This window comes from Crotalus tigris, unplaced genomic scaffold (genome assembly GCF_016545835.1).
Source record: "Crotalus tigris isolate CLP2741 ecotype Arizona unplaced genomic scaffold, ASM1654583v1 scf7180000020588.15403103151:6194809, whole genome shotgun sequence".
Classification (NCBI taxonomy): domain Eukaryota; kingdom Metazoa; phylum Chordata; class Lepidosauria; order Squamata; family Viperidae; genus Crotalus; species Crotalus tigris.
Window position 1 is genome coordinate 5,346,563 of NW_024098092.1, and position 14,604 is coordinate 5,361,166.

Genomic DNA, 14,604 nt, shown 5'->3' on the forward strand with positions numbered 1-14,604 from the left:
CTTTTGTGTGCCCTTTCCGCTCTCGTTCTCAGTGCGTGCCCTTGGAGAAACTGGCACCGTGTCAGATTCATTTTTCCCCCTTCTTCTTCTTCTTCTTCTTTTCTCCACCATTCCCCTGGAGCGAGGCCACGTGCAAAAAAAGACCGGCTGGTTGGCCTAGCATCAGCAGCTATGAAAATTAATGTGCCAAGGCTATCGTGCCAGCCTCGGTTTAATTTCTCCAATTGGGAAAAGCAGCTTCCGAAATATAAGGCATTCTGCAAGGTTCAGCACAATTTCTCAACGGCTCCGATGCTCCTTGGGGGTTTTCACTCCGACAGGAAAATCCCCCGTTCTCCTAGGGACGGAGAAACAATGGCCTCCCTCTCTCTCTCTCTCAGTTCAGACATGGGTGTCAGGGTGGAAACGCTGAGCAAAAAAAATGAGGTTAGTTTTGTTCCTGCCGGGGCTGAAAAACCTCTGCGGAAGGAATCCTGGACAGCTATTTCATTTTTTTTTCCTCCTGTTATCTAAATGGCTGTGTGATAAACAGATAATTTATTCTCCGGTGCAGGGAAAAACACACATCGTTTTCCCACGCTCCTTTGCATGCCACACCAAGCCTTGTGGCTTGTTTTAAGCCTAGTTGGTGGAATAAGCCTCAATGGCTGCGTCACTGCCCACATCCTAAGCTATGAATTGTGATTTACCAAGAAGTAGCCCCTCCTCCTCTCCCTCCTCCTCCTCTCCATAATCCTTAGTCACCTCTAGCCCTGATGCTGTTACCTAGTTGGGCCATGAAACGTCCACAAGAAAGTCACCAAGCTCAGAGAGTACCAAGGACCGCAGAGGTTTTGGGTGCTCCGTCACCGGAGGTCCTCAAGAAGAGACAGGACAACCATTTGCCTGCAACGGGTCTCTTGCTGGAGCAGTGGGTTGGACTAGAAGACCTCCAAGGTCCCATCCAGCTCTGTTCTTCTATGTTCTGTGATCTCCCTAGAGGCCTACGGGAAGGATAAAACCTCCATAAAAATCAAGAATATTACAGTTGTTCCGTCAGCCTTGTGATTCTTAATTTTTCTCTAATTTCAGGCCCAGGGTGCTGATATATATAAAAAAAGTCCCTTAGAAGTGTTTTAGGGAGATGGTAATGGAGCCGTATTAAAATAATTCAACCAGCGCTTTAATTTTAGCACCACCATCAAGATGAAATAATGGCTGTTTACCACTTCTGCCTTTCAGGTGACCTTCGCTGAGGCAGAAATTTGGAGGACGGGGAAGAGCAAAGCGCCCCTAATCTTGAGGATGCCTCGTTTCTTCACCCGTTACGGTTTTTGAGAAGGAGCGTGGCGCTGTCGAACTGAGGGCCCCTCTCCAGATAAAAAATTAAACATTTAAATCCGCCTCTCACTTTCTGCCTCTTCCCCATCATCCGATATGAACGACCCCATCGTCTGTTCAAATGAAGAGAGGCGACTGAGGACCCCTTCCAATTCCAGGCAGATGAAAGAGGATTTAGAGAACCACTCTTGGGTGGTGGTTAAAGCGTCAGGCTGGAAACTGGGAGACTGTGAGTTCTAGTCCTGCCTTATTGGGGGGGGGCTTTGGTCCTCCCTCTCTCTCAACAAGGACAAACACCTGGGGACAAATCCAGCAGGAAGACTTCAGAACAAGGATCCGGAAAGGAAACCCCTCCGAATCTTGTTCCATTCTGTTTCTCCTCTTCTTCCTCCTCCTCCTCCTCCTCCTCCTCCCCCCCCCCCAGCAATTTATTCCACTAACTCTTGGCTGCCCAACTGCAAAGATCTGGAGATGAATGGCTGCACTTTGGCTCCGTGTCTAAGTGCTTTGCATCTCGTTAAGGTGGCTTTGGTAATTAATAGCCCAGCGAATCCACTGGATTTGAGACTTTCCACCTGGGTTTTAGCTCCCTGTTTTGCAGTTCTCACACACACACACACACACACACACACACACACACACAGAGAAAGACATAGATAGACACACACAAGAGAAGAGGGATAAATGGCGTCTCATCCACCATCCTGGCAATCCATCAAGTCTCCAAAGGGAAGGGGCTTCCGTGCAAGGGGGGGGGGTATTGAGAAAAAGGGAGATATCATGAGGTTCTTACTACAGGGAGTCGACTTACTACCACAATTGAGCACCTCCTTCCCTCCTCCCTCCCCTTCCCTTTCTCCGTCCTTCCTTCCTTCCTTCCTTCCTTCCTTCCTTCCTTCCTTCCTTCCTTCCTTCCTTCCTCCCTCTTCCTCCTTTCCTTCCTCCCTCCAGTTTCCTTCCCCCTCCCTCCCTCCATTTTTCTTCCTTCCTTCCTTTTTTTCTTTCATCCCCTTCCTTCCCTCCTTCCTCCCTCCTAACTTCCGCCTAGAACTTGTGGCTGCTCCATCGCGGGAGATTTCCAAAGAAGAGACTGGCCAGCTTCCCTCCCAGCTCTGTTATTCTCTTCCATTTCTGATATCCGGTCACTCCCCCAAGGTCATTCTCACATACCACCACAGCTGGCAACTCAAGAGAGGCAGCGCCCACAAATGGTTGTCAACCCGCAAGGTTGCCAAGTCTCCCTGAGGCCTTTTTGAGATGGGAAATGACAAAATCCGGAGCTTTCTCCACCTCGGAGGGACGGAGATGGCCCTTCAGCCCCCACAGGGCAGGAACTGTTTCCAGGTTGTGCTGACAGGCTTTGGCAGGTGCCGGAGGAAAAGCCATTAAGCAAATGGCAGCAAGGTGTGTGTGTGTGTGTGTGTGTGTGTGTGTGTTTGTACATGCTGGCATGCATTCCAGCAATCAGCTCTCCCTTCTAAGGAGAGAATTTAAGGTAAGATTCCAGAGTCACCTTGTAGGGGAGATGAACAACATTAAAATGTAATAAAATAATAATAAATAAATAAAATAATACAAATAAAATAAAATTACAATACAATAATAAAATAAAATAATAAATAAATAAATAAAATAATAAATAAATAAAATAAAAATAAAAAATACAATACAATAAAATAAAAAATAAAATAATAAAAATAAAATAAAGCTTCTGAATTCTGATCGCGTGACCACGGAGGCTGCTGCGACAGTCGTGAGTGTGAAAAATGGTCCTAAGTCCCTTTTTTTCAGTGCCGTTGTAACTTTGGACGGTCACTAAGTGAACTGTCGCAAGAGGAGGACCATCTCTATTGGCACGGAATCATCGGTGGCTGGCTTTGCCTTCCAATCTGCAAATTCCTCCCCCTCTCCAGTTACCAAGGGGGCATTTTTGTGGGTTGCACGCGAGGGGGAGACCCTCTCTCCCCCCAGCCCCCCCCCCCCCCGGAAAACCCCTGGTAGAGAATTGCCGGCATTCATTCCGAAATCTGACAAGCAAAGACGGTGTGGAAACATCAAGGTCAGGAGACCAGCCGCGATTCTAGACAATCCGCACCTCTTAAAAACGGTGACAAATATGTTATTTAATTTTAATGAGCTTTTTTGCATCCCAAATCTAATTACAGCATTATCAAGTATTGCTTTGAACTGCAGGTGGCTGCTGTCGCTTGCGTGGCGGCTGCCACAAGCGGTTTTCTGTGAATGCTAATAACGGCTTAATTTTACTATATTTAAAGGGGGAAGAAGGAGGAGGAGGGGGAGAGAGAAGAACGCAGACTAACAGGGTGGGAAGGGACCTTGGAGGTCTTCTAGTCTAGCCCCCTGCTCAAGCAGGAGACCCTAGACCATTTCAATCAATCAATGTCAATCAATCAATCAATCAATCATTCAGAATAAGAGCTGTAAGGGACCTTGGAAGTCTTCTAGTCCAGCCCCCTGCTCAAACAGGAGACCCTAGACCATTTCAATCAATCAATGTCAATCAACCAACCAACCAATCAGAATAGAGCTCTAAGGGACCTTGGAGATCGTCTAGTCCAGCCCCCTGCTCAAGCAAGAGACCTGGCTCTATGTCTGTGGTAGGGAAGTGGTGGCTGCTCCATCACTGGAGGATTTCAAGAAGAGACTGGACAGCCGTTTGTCCAGAATGGTCTAGGGGGTGTCCTGCTTAGGGTTGGACTAGATGACCTCCAAGGTCCCTTCTAACTCTGTCATTCTATAATCCCAGTTCAATTAACCAGTGGGACTGCCTCCAGATGTTGTGGGTCTCCATCACTGGAGGTTTTTAAGAAGGGATCGGACAGCCACTTGTCTGAAACGGTCTAGGGTTTCCTGCTTGAGCAGGGGGTTGGACTAGAAGACCTCCGAGGTCCCAGCCCTAGGATTCTATGCTGTCAGAGAGGTAACGGGGAGGGGGCGAGAGTGTGTGTGTGAGAGAGACAAGGAATGGATGTTCGTCCATTCCAAAATGGTTGTGTACCACGGAGGTAGAACAACAGAAGTGACAGGCCAGCAGGAAAGAAACACGTTGAGGTCGTTTATTCCGAGAATCGGACAGCAAAAGCACGAAAGGAGAACGAAGGTGACACAATAACGGAAAGGAACAATGAAAAAAAAAAATGGACAGTTTGACTGAGTTGACGAGATCCTCTAAACTATTTAATGAAAAATTAAGGCTCAGAGATGTTTTGCAACGGGAGAAATCCTCGGAGAACAACAAACGGCGGGAGTAAAAAAAAAAAATAATAAAAATTTAAAATTAGCTGTATTCCCTTTTCGGCTCTCTTCAAGGCCTCAATTCCTGCCCACGTCGTCTTCTTCTTCATGTTGCTTTCTGCTTTTTTGTTGTCGTTGTTTTTGTTTCGCATAATGGTGCTTAGCCCCCAAAAGGGACTAGTGTGATAGTCTGACAGCCGCTTGCAAATCACTGGAAGATATTCAAGCGTTATTTGGTGCGGACTTTCAACCTGCCTCGGGGAGGATGCGCGTGTCCTCTTTTTTGCGGGATGTGCTAAAGAGGGGTCTGTAAGTGTGGAGTTGTGTGCTGTGTGTGTGTTTTTGCTGTTTGCAGACACGTCTCGCGCACAGCCCTGCGTAAAGAGCTGGAGTTTTCCAGTTAAGGCCCATTGAATTCCCACTGGCCTTCCTAGGTAATTCCGATTTTATGCCTGCATTCATTCATTCTTCAAAGCTGTAATGTGGCTTCCATTCAAGCCAAAGGGAATCCAGCAACTGCAGTTTGTCAGCCCTAATTTATGGCTCAAGCAGGTATCTTTGTTTGTTTGGGGGACGCTTTTCAAGGGTCATCTCATTCCAACAAGATCAAAGAACATAGAACATAGAATAAAAGAGCTGGAAGGGACCTTGGAGGTCCTCTAGTCCAACCCCCTGCTCAAGCAGGAGACCCTAGACCAGCGGTAGGCAACCTTGGCTCTTTTATGACTCATGGAGTCCACGAGTCATAAAAGAGCCAAGGTTGCCTACCCCTGCCCTAGACCACTTCAACCAATCACTCAATCAGTGGAAGGGACCTTGGAGGTCTTCTAGTCCAACCCCCAGAAAGGATCCTGCTGTGGATCGCGGACTCAGCTGGGAAAGGATTTATACGGAGAGTCTGGCTTTAATAATATCATGGCTCTCTGCAAGGTGAAAGCAAAAGGGATAATGCCATGCTCCTAGATTACTTTCCAATCTTCCTGGTATTTATTTTTATATATATATTAATTAGTTATACTGAGTTTCAAGATGTGATTAGAGATTTCTAAGCGGCCTTCTTATTCCTGCTTTCTAATGTAGGTTCCTCTCTCCCCCAGACCCAGGGGGTCACGCTTGGTCTGCTGACCTGGATGCGGCCTTTCATGACCCAGAATATAGAAGAACAGAGCTGGAAGGGACCTTGGAGATCATCTAGTCCAACCCCCTGCTCAAACAGGAAACCTTCAACCATCCCAGACAAAGGACTATCCAGTCTCTTCTTGATGGAGCATTCACCGCTTCTTGAGGCAGGCTGTTCCACTGGTTAATCGTCCTCGGTGTCAGGAAGTTTCTCCTTAGCCCTAGGTTGCTTCTCTCTTTGGTTAGTTAGTTTCCATCTGTCCTTTCTTCTCCGGCCCTCAGGTGCTTTAGAGGACAAGTCCACCCCTTCTTCTATAACCAAGCAAGACGCTGATGACCCTATGAAGTCTGGAAACCCTAGTTATCTTCTGGAGAAACATGGCCAGGCCAATCGGACTGCCAGAGACAAGTTCATTTCAAAGAATTTATAGCCTAATTGTACAGCTGTTGCCTTCGGAGCCCGTTCAAAGAGATTGTTACACAAGCGCTTGTCATAATTTAGCCGTGTTTTCATCTCACAACTGTACTGTAATTACGGTTGTTTAACAGCCAACGGTAAACAAACAAACCCCCCCCAAAAGGTAAAGACAATGCAAGCCAAGATCGGGCCACGAATCAGGGCATTCTCGTAAGCAAGGCTGACCATCTCTGATTCGGACAAGGAAGAGGGAGATTCATGGACAGGACAGGGAAGGAGAAGCTGAGACGTGGCCTCAACTAGGTTGAGCATGCAAGACTTTGAAGGACAGTATATAAACAGCTTTATAAGCGCTGCATCCACTTTTGGTCGCCACATTACAAAAAAAAAAAAAAAGTGCAAAGAAGAGTAACTAAGGTGATCAAAGGCCTGGAGACTAAAACGTAGGAAGAACGGTTGCAGGACTTGGGTGTGGCCAATCTAGAGAAAAGAAGGACTATGGAGGGACATGATAGGGAGTATTCCAGTATTACAGGGGCTGCCACAAAAAAGAGGGGGTGTCAACTTATTTTCAAAAGCACCAGAAGGCAAAACAGGAAGCAATGAATGGAAACTAACCAAGGAGAGAAGCAACCTGGAATTAAGGAGAAACTTCCTTAACAGTGAGGGCAATTAACCAGTGGAACCACCTGCCTCCAGAAGTGGTGAATGCTCCAACACTGGAGGTTTTTAAGAAGAGACCGGACAGCCACCTGTCCAGAATGGTCCAGAGTCTCCTGCTTAAGCAGGGGGTTGGACTAGAAGACCTCCAAGGTCCCTTCCAACTCTTTTCTTCTGGTAGATGTGTGAATTAATTGCAGACTGGCATCTGCCAAAGCTTGGGAGAAGCACGGTTTCCTCCAGCCCCCCCCCCCCAAAGTGGCCAGTATCCTTGATCCCTCTTCTCTAGGCCACATCAATTGTTCACACACATTTCTCAGCTGGTTCAGTGTGACCTTGACTGGGTCATCCTTAATTCCGCTTTTCCCGACCACTGGATAACCACCCCCACCCTCTCTGGGCAGGGTGCAGGAATCTTCCAAAAAGCCAAGTGCGCAATCATAACACAGCTATAAAAAGCAGCACATAATAACAGCAGCATAAAATCAGCAGTGAGAATAAAGCCATCCGGCACATAAAATGAAAATCAAAAGCAATGGCAAAATAAACCAACGCAATAGATCAAAGTGCATGGAGACGGTTCTTAAAATGCCTTGGGAGAGGAAAGAGGCCATTCCCACTCAGCTGGGCCTGAGGAGATTGTAACACGGTGCAGCTTCCTTGCTTCCTTCCTCTCTCCCCCTTTTCCTTCCTTCTTCCTTTCTTCCTCTCCTCCCTCCCTCAGTCCCTTCCTTCCTTCCTCTTCTTTTTCCTTTCCTTTTTTCCATCCTTCCCTACATTCCTCTTCTTAAAAACTTCCAGTGTTGGAGCACCCACAACTTAGTGGCAAGCTGTTCCACTGATAGATTGTTTTAACTGTCAGGAAGTTTCTCCTTAGTTCCAGGTTGCTTCTCTCCTTGATGAGTTTCCAACCTTTACTTCTTGTCCTGCCTTCAGGGGCTTTGGAGAATAGCTTAATTCCCTCCTCTTCTTTGGGGCAGCCCGTCAAATACTGGAAGACTGTTATCATGCCTCCCCCCCAGTCCTTCTTTTCATTAAACTAGACGTAGCCAATTCCTGCAACCATTCTTTGCGTGTTTTAGCCTCCATATACTTCACCCTAAGTCACAATCTCTCTTGAGTACTCCAAGGTGCCTTGGAAAATATCTGGAAATTGTAAAGTGTGGAAACAGGGCTAAAAACCCCAGCATGGTTGTTGTTGTTGTTATTGTTGTTATTATTTGCCATCTTAATCTACACCTCCAACGTACAAGAATAATTTCGATCAAAAGTCCTTTCTTCAAACTTTTCCAGACTTCAATACGGATCAGAGTCCATTGTGGGCTCCTTTTTGCTGCTGTTGTTGAGTCCAAAGTCTCACAGACAAGAAACACCAAGCTTGGAGGATTCCAACCGTGGGAAGAAATTAAATTTGGGGAGTGGAATCTAACTATTGTGAGGAAGAGGAAAGAGGAGGTGGAGAAGGGGAGGGTGGAGACAGGATTCCACCTAGGCAAGACTGCCACCTATTGAGCAAACCCCATAACGACATGAGGCTCGCCTCCCCCTACCACCCATTCAAAGACTCTCTCCCAACACAGGAGAAAAGGCACCACGTCTGTGGGAAGACCACAGAGTAGCAGAGTTGAAAGGGGCCCTGGAGGTCTTCTAGTCCAACCCACTGCTCAAGCAGGAGACCCTAGACCATATCAATCAATCAATCGATCAATCAATCAATCAATCAGAATAGAGCTGGAAGGGACCTTGGAGGTCATCTAGTCCATCCCCCTGCTCAAGCAGGAGACTCTAGATTATTCCAGTCAAATGGTTGTCCAGTCTCTTCTTGGAAACCTCCAGTGATGGAGGACCCACAACTTCTGGAGGCAGGTTGTTCCACTGGTTAACTGTTCTCACAGTCAGGAAGTTTCTCCTTAATTCCAGGTTGCTTCCATCCATTGTTTCTTGTCTTGCCCTTTGGAGCTTTGGAGCATAGGTTGACCACTCTGGAAGCGAGAGCATAAGAAACATGGGGCTATCTTGACCTCTGGTGGGCAGAGAAGACCACCAGATCTTCTCCTCCTTCTCTTCTCCTCTTCTTCCTCCTCTCTGCAAACCCCTCTCCCTTCTAGCACTGATGACGTTCCCCAGCTGGGTCATGAAACGTCTGCAAGAAAACCACCAAGCTCAGAGAGCACCAAGGACCCCACAGTTGTCCTCTTCCTCTCCTCCTCCTCTTCCTCGTCCCCCCCAGCCAGCTTCAATAATGCAAGCTAAGTTGGGGGGGCCAAAGGCAGATGACGAAAGCCGCAGCCCTCACCCCTCTTATCATTCTGCAGACAGCCTGTGCACACCAAAACCGCTGCTGTGGGATTCAGCCTGTGTGATTTTACGGTGCAGTGCTGTATTTTAATAGTCAATTGAGGCGGCGATTAAAATTCAGCTTTACGCGCTAAAAAAATCCCTACTGCGGATGTAGGAACATGAGACACCAGTTGTACTACACACACAGCAGAAGACCTGAAAAAGTCTTTCAAGGCTGTTTTCCCCCACCCACTCACCCCTCCTGCCTTCCTCCCCGTCTTTACGAGGCCCCTGGTTCCTTTCCTGTAATTGCTACACTCCCCCCCCCAAAAAAGCCAACTGCAGGACTCGTTCTGGATTTCCCCCCCCCAAAAAAAGAAAGAGCGTTCATAATTTATTCTACTAGCAGAAGAGGAGGGGGGGGCTAAAGAGACTAGGGAGTGTTTCAAATTTGCAAGGGAGAGAAAATTGGGGTGTTTTCCCCTTCATGCTGCACCAGCCCAGGCTTCCTCTTTCTTGGCTTAAGGGGAGACTTTACTGAAGCACGTGGATGAAAAATGGAGGCTTTTAAGGAGACTGGACAGCCATTTGTCCAGAATGGTGTAGGGTTTCCTGCCTGAGCAAGGGGTTGGACTAGAAGACCACCGAGGTCCCTTTCAGCCCTACGATTCTATTATAATCAACGGAATGGCTTGCCTCTAGAAATTGTGGGTGCTCCATCCCTGGAGGCTTTTAAGAAGAGATTGGATTGCCATTGGTCCAGAATGGTATAGAGTCACCTGCTTGAGCGGGGGGTTGGACTACAAGACCTCCGAGGTCCCTTCTTCCAACTGAGGGATTCTATAACCCCAGATAAATTCATCAGTGGAACGGCTTCCCTTCGGAAGTTGGGGCTGCTCCATCCCTGGAGGTCTTCAAGAAGAGACTGGACAGCCACCTGTCTGAATTGGTCTAGGGTCTCCTGCTTGAGCAGGGGGTTGGACTAGAAGACCTCCAAGGTCCCTTTCCAACTTTGTTATTCTGTTATTCGGCTTAAGAGGCACGGACCTCTGGGGAATTTGAAGCCCACCCCCCTTAAACCTGCCAAGCTGGAGAGAAGCTATCCTCGCGCAAAGCCTTGGAGAGGAGATTCTTTCCCCCCCCCCATGCAAATCGCCCTCCAGGTGCCCCCCTCAGAATCCCCCCCCCCGAATGCAGATGCCAAGCAGACGCGAGACCCCTGACTCCCAAGGCTGGCACCTGCAATGGGAACACGCCGAGAAGGGGAGGAGAAAAAAAAAATGCTCTTTAATTATCATTCCAGGCCACATCCTTGTCTGTTCTCGTTTCAGGCGCCGCAGCTGTTGGCATGCGTTCTCCTTTTTAAAAAAATTTCTCTCCCCCCCCCCCCATGAACGCCAATGTGCTTATCTGGAGCTGGTCTTCCTGGGCAAAACTGACTTGTGGGGGGGGGGAACATTGCACCGGGTGGGGGAAAAAAAGGAACAGCTGAGCAAATGCAGATTGGGGAGGCCGTTTGCTCTTGTTAATTGTCTGATCCGTTTGACTTCTCGGGTAAATAAAACATTTTGCAGGGAAGCAGAAGAAGGGGGGGGGGAAGAGAGAAAAAAAAACGGACCCCCTCCGGCCGGATTGCTTTGCACAGACAGCTCTGCGCTGTGTCCCCAGTTCCTTTTGTTCTTCTCGGTGCCCTCCTTGGCGTCCTCCTCGCAAAAGGCATCGCCGGAATCGATGATGAGATTTATTTCAGCTTGCCTTTGTGTCGCCACGGCTCTCTCTTCCAGCAGCCGGGCTCTGGATGGGGATGATGCCGGTTGGAATTTAGATTGTCTGCGCTCTGAGACGGAGGGAGGATGGAGGCCCGACAGATGGTCCCTGGGCCCAGAAGGTCTTCCACCCGTGAGGGCTGGGAGAGGCCGCCCAGATCAGTCAATCGGAATAGAGCTGGAAGGGACCGTCGAGGTCTTCTAGTCCAACCCCCTGCTCAAGCACAAGAACCTAGACCAGTGGTTCTCAACCTTTTTAATGCCGTGACCCCCAACCAGTCGTAAGTCAAGGAGTACTCAACCAGTCGTAAGTCGAGGACTACTCAACTGGTGCAGCACCGTTTGCAGAATGGGACTTTTGGCGGGATCAGCAGGGCAGAGACAGCCTGGACAATTCCTATTGGCTTTTGAAAGCCAATAGAATTAGACTCTAGTCAAGAGAGTCTATTCTATTGGCTTTCAAAAGCCAATAGAATAAAAGGGAGTAGCACAGCTAAGGAAAAGGGGGAAAAAATGGCGGACTGCGTTGTTTGGCGACCCCCGTGAAATGGTCGTTCGACCCCAAATGGGGTCCCGACCCACAGGTTGAGAACCACTGACCTAGACCATTTCAATCAATCAATCAAATCAATCAATCAGAGCTGGAAGGGACCTTGGAGGTCTTGCACAAGCATCCAAATTTTGGTCACCTAACCTCAGGGATACTACAACGGTAGTAAGTGTAAAAAAGGGTCTTAAGTTGCTTTTTTCAGTGCCGTTATAACTCTGAACGATCAACAAATGAACTGTCGTAAGTCGGGGACTACCTGTACTGGATAGGCTGGGGAAGGCCTGTGGCGCCCAAAACCCCCAAAAATGATGACAGCGAACCATCCAAATTCACTCCCTTCTCTCTAGTCCGCTTCACTCCTGCATCCAGAATGACCAAGAATGGATTTTTAATTCCGGCTGCATTTCAGCAGCATCCCAATCATTAGAAACTGCAGCTTTTGTTTTGTTTTGTTTTTTAAAGAGGAAAAAAGAGAAAGAAAAAAGAAAGCCGTTGCAGCAACAGCAGCAGCAGCAGCAGCAGCAACCGAGAAGGACTTTCACCTTGGAAGATCTCGGTTTGAGTTGATCGCTAATAATAGCGTCAGGGTTTCCTCAAATAACTGTGCTCATAAATACTTCAAGGAAAGCAACGACAGCAGAAAGCTGAGCTGGAGGTAAAAATTTAAATTTCAAAGCCGGGGCAACGGCAGAAAGAACACAGGGAGGGCTCCTGTCGCTTTTTTTTCCCAGGCTGGAGACATATTTTCCAGATGGGTGACAATCATAGAGGGGGCGAAAGGCGATGCTCCAAGATCCAGTGGGTCAAAAAGGACCTGGGGGGGAAGGGGGCTTCCTTCCTGGAATGCAGGCAGTCCTCAACTTACAGCCAAAATGGAGCGGAAGATTTCCCAGGCAGTTGTTCAAATGAATTCCGCCCCAATTTCTGTGGCTCTGTCTGTCAGGTATCTGATCTTATCTATGTCAGAATCATAAAATCAATTTGCGCAGTGGGGTTTTTTTTGGGGGGGGGAGGATTCCTGCACCCTGCCCAGAGAGGGTGGGGGTGGTTATCCAGTGGTCGGGGAAAAGCGGAATTAAGGATGACCCAGTCAAGGTCACACTGAACCAGCTGAGAAATGTGTGTGAACAATTGATGTGGCCTAGAGAAGAGGGATCAAGGGTACTGGCCACGTTTTGGGGGCTGGAGGAAACCGTGCTTCTCCCAAGCTTTGGCAGATGCCAGACTGCAATTAATTCACACGTCTACCAGAAGAAAAGAGTTGGAAGGGACCTCGGAGGTCTTCTAGTCCAACCCCCTGCTCAAGCCGGAGACCCTATATCATTCCAGACAAGTGGCTGTCCAGTCTCTTCTTAAAAAGCTCCAGTGATGGAGCACCCATAACTTCTGTCCCTCCGTCATGTATTTTATTTATCTATCTCAGAATCGTAGACTCCTAGGACTGGAAGGGACCTTGGAGGTCTTCTAGTCCAACCCCCTGCTCAAGCCGGAGACCCTAGACCATTTCCAATGGTTGTCCAGTCTCTTCTTGAAAGCCCCCAGTGATGGAGCCTCCTCAACCTCTGAAGTCAAGCCCTTCCACTGATTAATTGATCGGGAATTACCGAATAACAGAGTTGGACTAGACCTCAGAGGTCTTCTAGTCCAACCCACTGCTCCAGCCCGACACCCTGGACCCTTCTGAGCAAAGGACCATCCGGTCTCTTCTGGAAGATCTCCAGTCATGGAGCAGCCACAACCTCCGAAGGGAAATTGATCCACCGGCACCACTTTCTACAGTGCGGAAAGCCTTTTCAACACAACTCCCACTGTGTTAGCGCCTGGCCGTGTTTTTTTTTTTTCCCTCGTTTGTGAAGTCGGGGGGGGGGGGGGTAATGGCTCGCAAAGGTTTAATCTAAGCAAGTGGCTGGAAACGATTTTCAATCTCACATTAAATGAAAAAAGCAATTCTTGGATTGGGCCAGCTGAAAAAAAGGACAAAATTGCCAGTAAAAACCTTCTAAGAATCGAAGGTGTCGTTTGGCCAGCAGGTGGGGAAAAAGATCGGCTATTGGCACAATTAATCAGATAATCTTTTTACCGGCGTCCGTAAAGTCTTCCGCAGAAGGAAAGCCGTCTTACAGGCAGTCCTCTGCTTACGACCACAAATTTCTGTTGTTAAACGAGGCGGCGATTGAGTGAACGACCGTTTTACAACTGTTTTGGCCACGGTTCTTAAACGAATCTCTGCAGTTGTTCAATGAATCATTTGGCTGTCAAGCAGATCCAGCTTCCCCGATTAAAACCGCTTGTCGGATGAGGCTCGGCGTGGCACAGTGGCTCGGTGAATTTTGCTCCATTTTACGACCTTTTTGCCACGGTTTTTAAGTGAGTCGCTGAGGTTAAGTCAGTCACACGGTCGTTAAGCGAATCCGGCTTCCCTCATTGACTTTGATGGTCGGAAGGTCGCAAAACGGGATCCCGTGACCCCAAAGGGACGCCGCGACCGTCATAAATACGAGTCAGTTGCCAAGAGTCTGAATTTTGGTGACGCGACCTTGGGGGTGAAGCTGCGACGGTCATAAGTGTGGGGGGGAGGAAAAACGGTCATTTTTTTAGGGCCGATGTAACTTCAACGGTCACTAAATGAACTGTTGTAACTTGAGAACTACCTGTGTTTTTCTTCGGGTTTTGGCCTGTTTTTCTTCTTTAACGCAATTGTGACTCCTTGAAAGTACCAGCCCATTTCAGTCTTGAAAACCGGAGCTGGAATTTTAATTTTTTTTTTCTTTCCTTGTGAAGCGCTTTCTATATTTCGGCACGGGGAGGGGGGCTCTTCGCCCACCCCCTCCCCGATCTTTGCAAGTATATTTTTGGCGAGGTTTTCTTTTTTTAATTCCAACACAGACATTAAGCCCTGTCTTACCATATGCTATTTCTGCAAAGCTACGAGAGAGAGAGAGAGAGAGAGAGAGAGAGAGAGAGAGAGAGATTTTGTGTGTGTGTGTGTGTGTGTGTGTGTGTGTGTGTGTGTGTGTATCAGGGCAATAACTTAATCATTTTAAGCTGAACTATTCCTTTCTCTCTTCCTTTGACTTTCCTTTCCTTTCCTTTCCTTCCTTCCTTCCTTCCTTCTGTCTGTCGTGCATCTATTTCAGAGTCATAGAAACCTAAACCTGGAAGGGATCTTGGAGGTCTTCTAGTCCAACCCCCTGCCCAAGCAGGAGACCCGAGACCATCTCAGACAAGAGGCTCTC

The 14,604-nt window shown here is 48.0% G+C and overlaps 1 protein-coding gene across 9 annotated transcripts in view; it reads right to left on the reverse strand.

Annotated features, from left to right (window-relative positions):
- CAMTA1 (calmodulin binding transcription activator 1) overlaps positions 1-14,604 on the reverse strand; it is a 213,342-nt gene that overhangs the window by 165,456 nt on the left and 33,282 nt on the right. Inside the window, exon 3 of one of the 9 annotated variants that reach the window (XM_039367857.1) lies at positions 766-983. The exons of 7 other annotated variants lie outside the window; for them this stretch is intronic. The gene's annotated coding sequence lies outside the window, so the exon portion shown is untranslated. Of the gene's footprint in view, positions 1-765; positions 984-2,490; positions 2,856-14,604 lie in introns of those variants that run through there. One more of the 9 variants, XM_039367860.1, reaches the window with a different exon arrangement.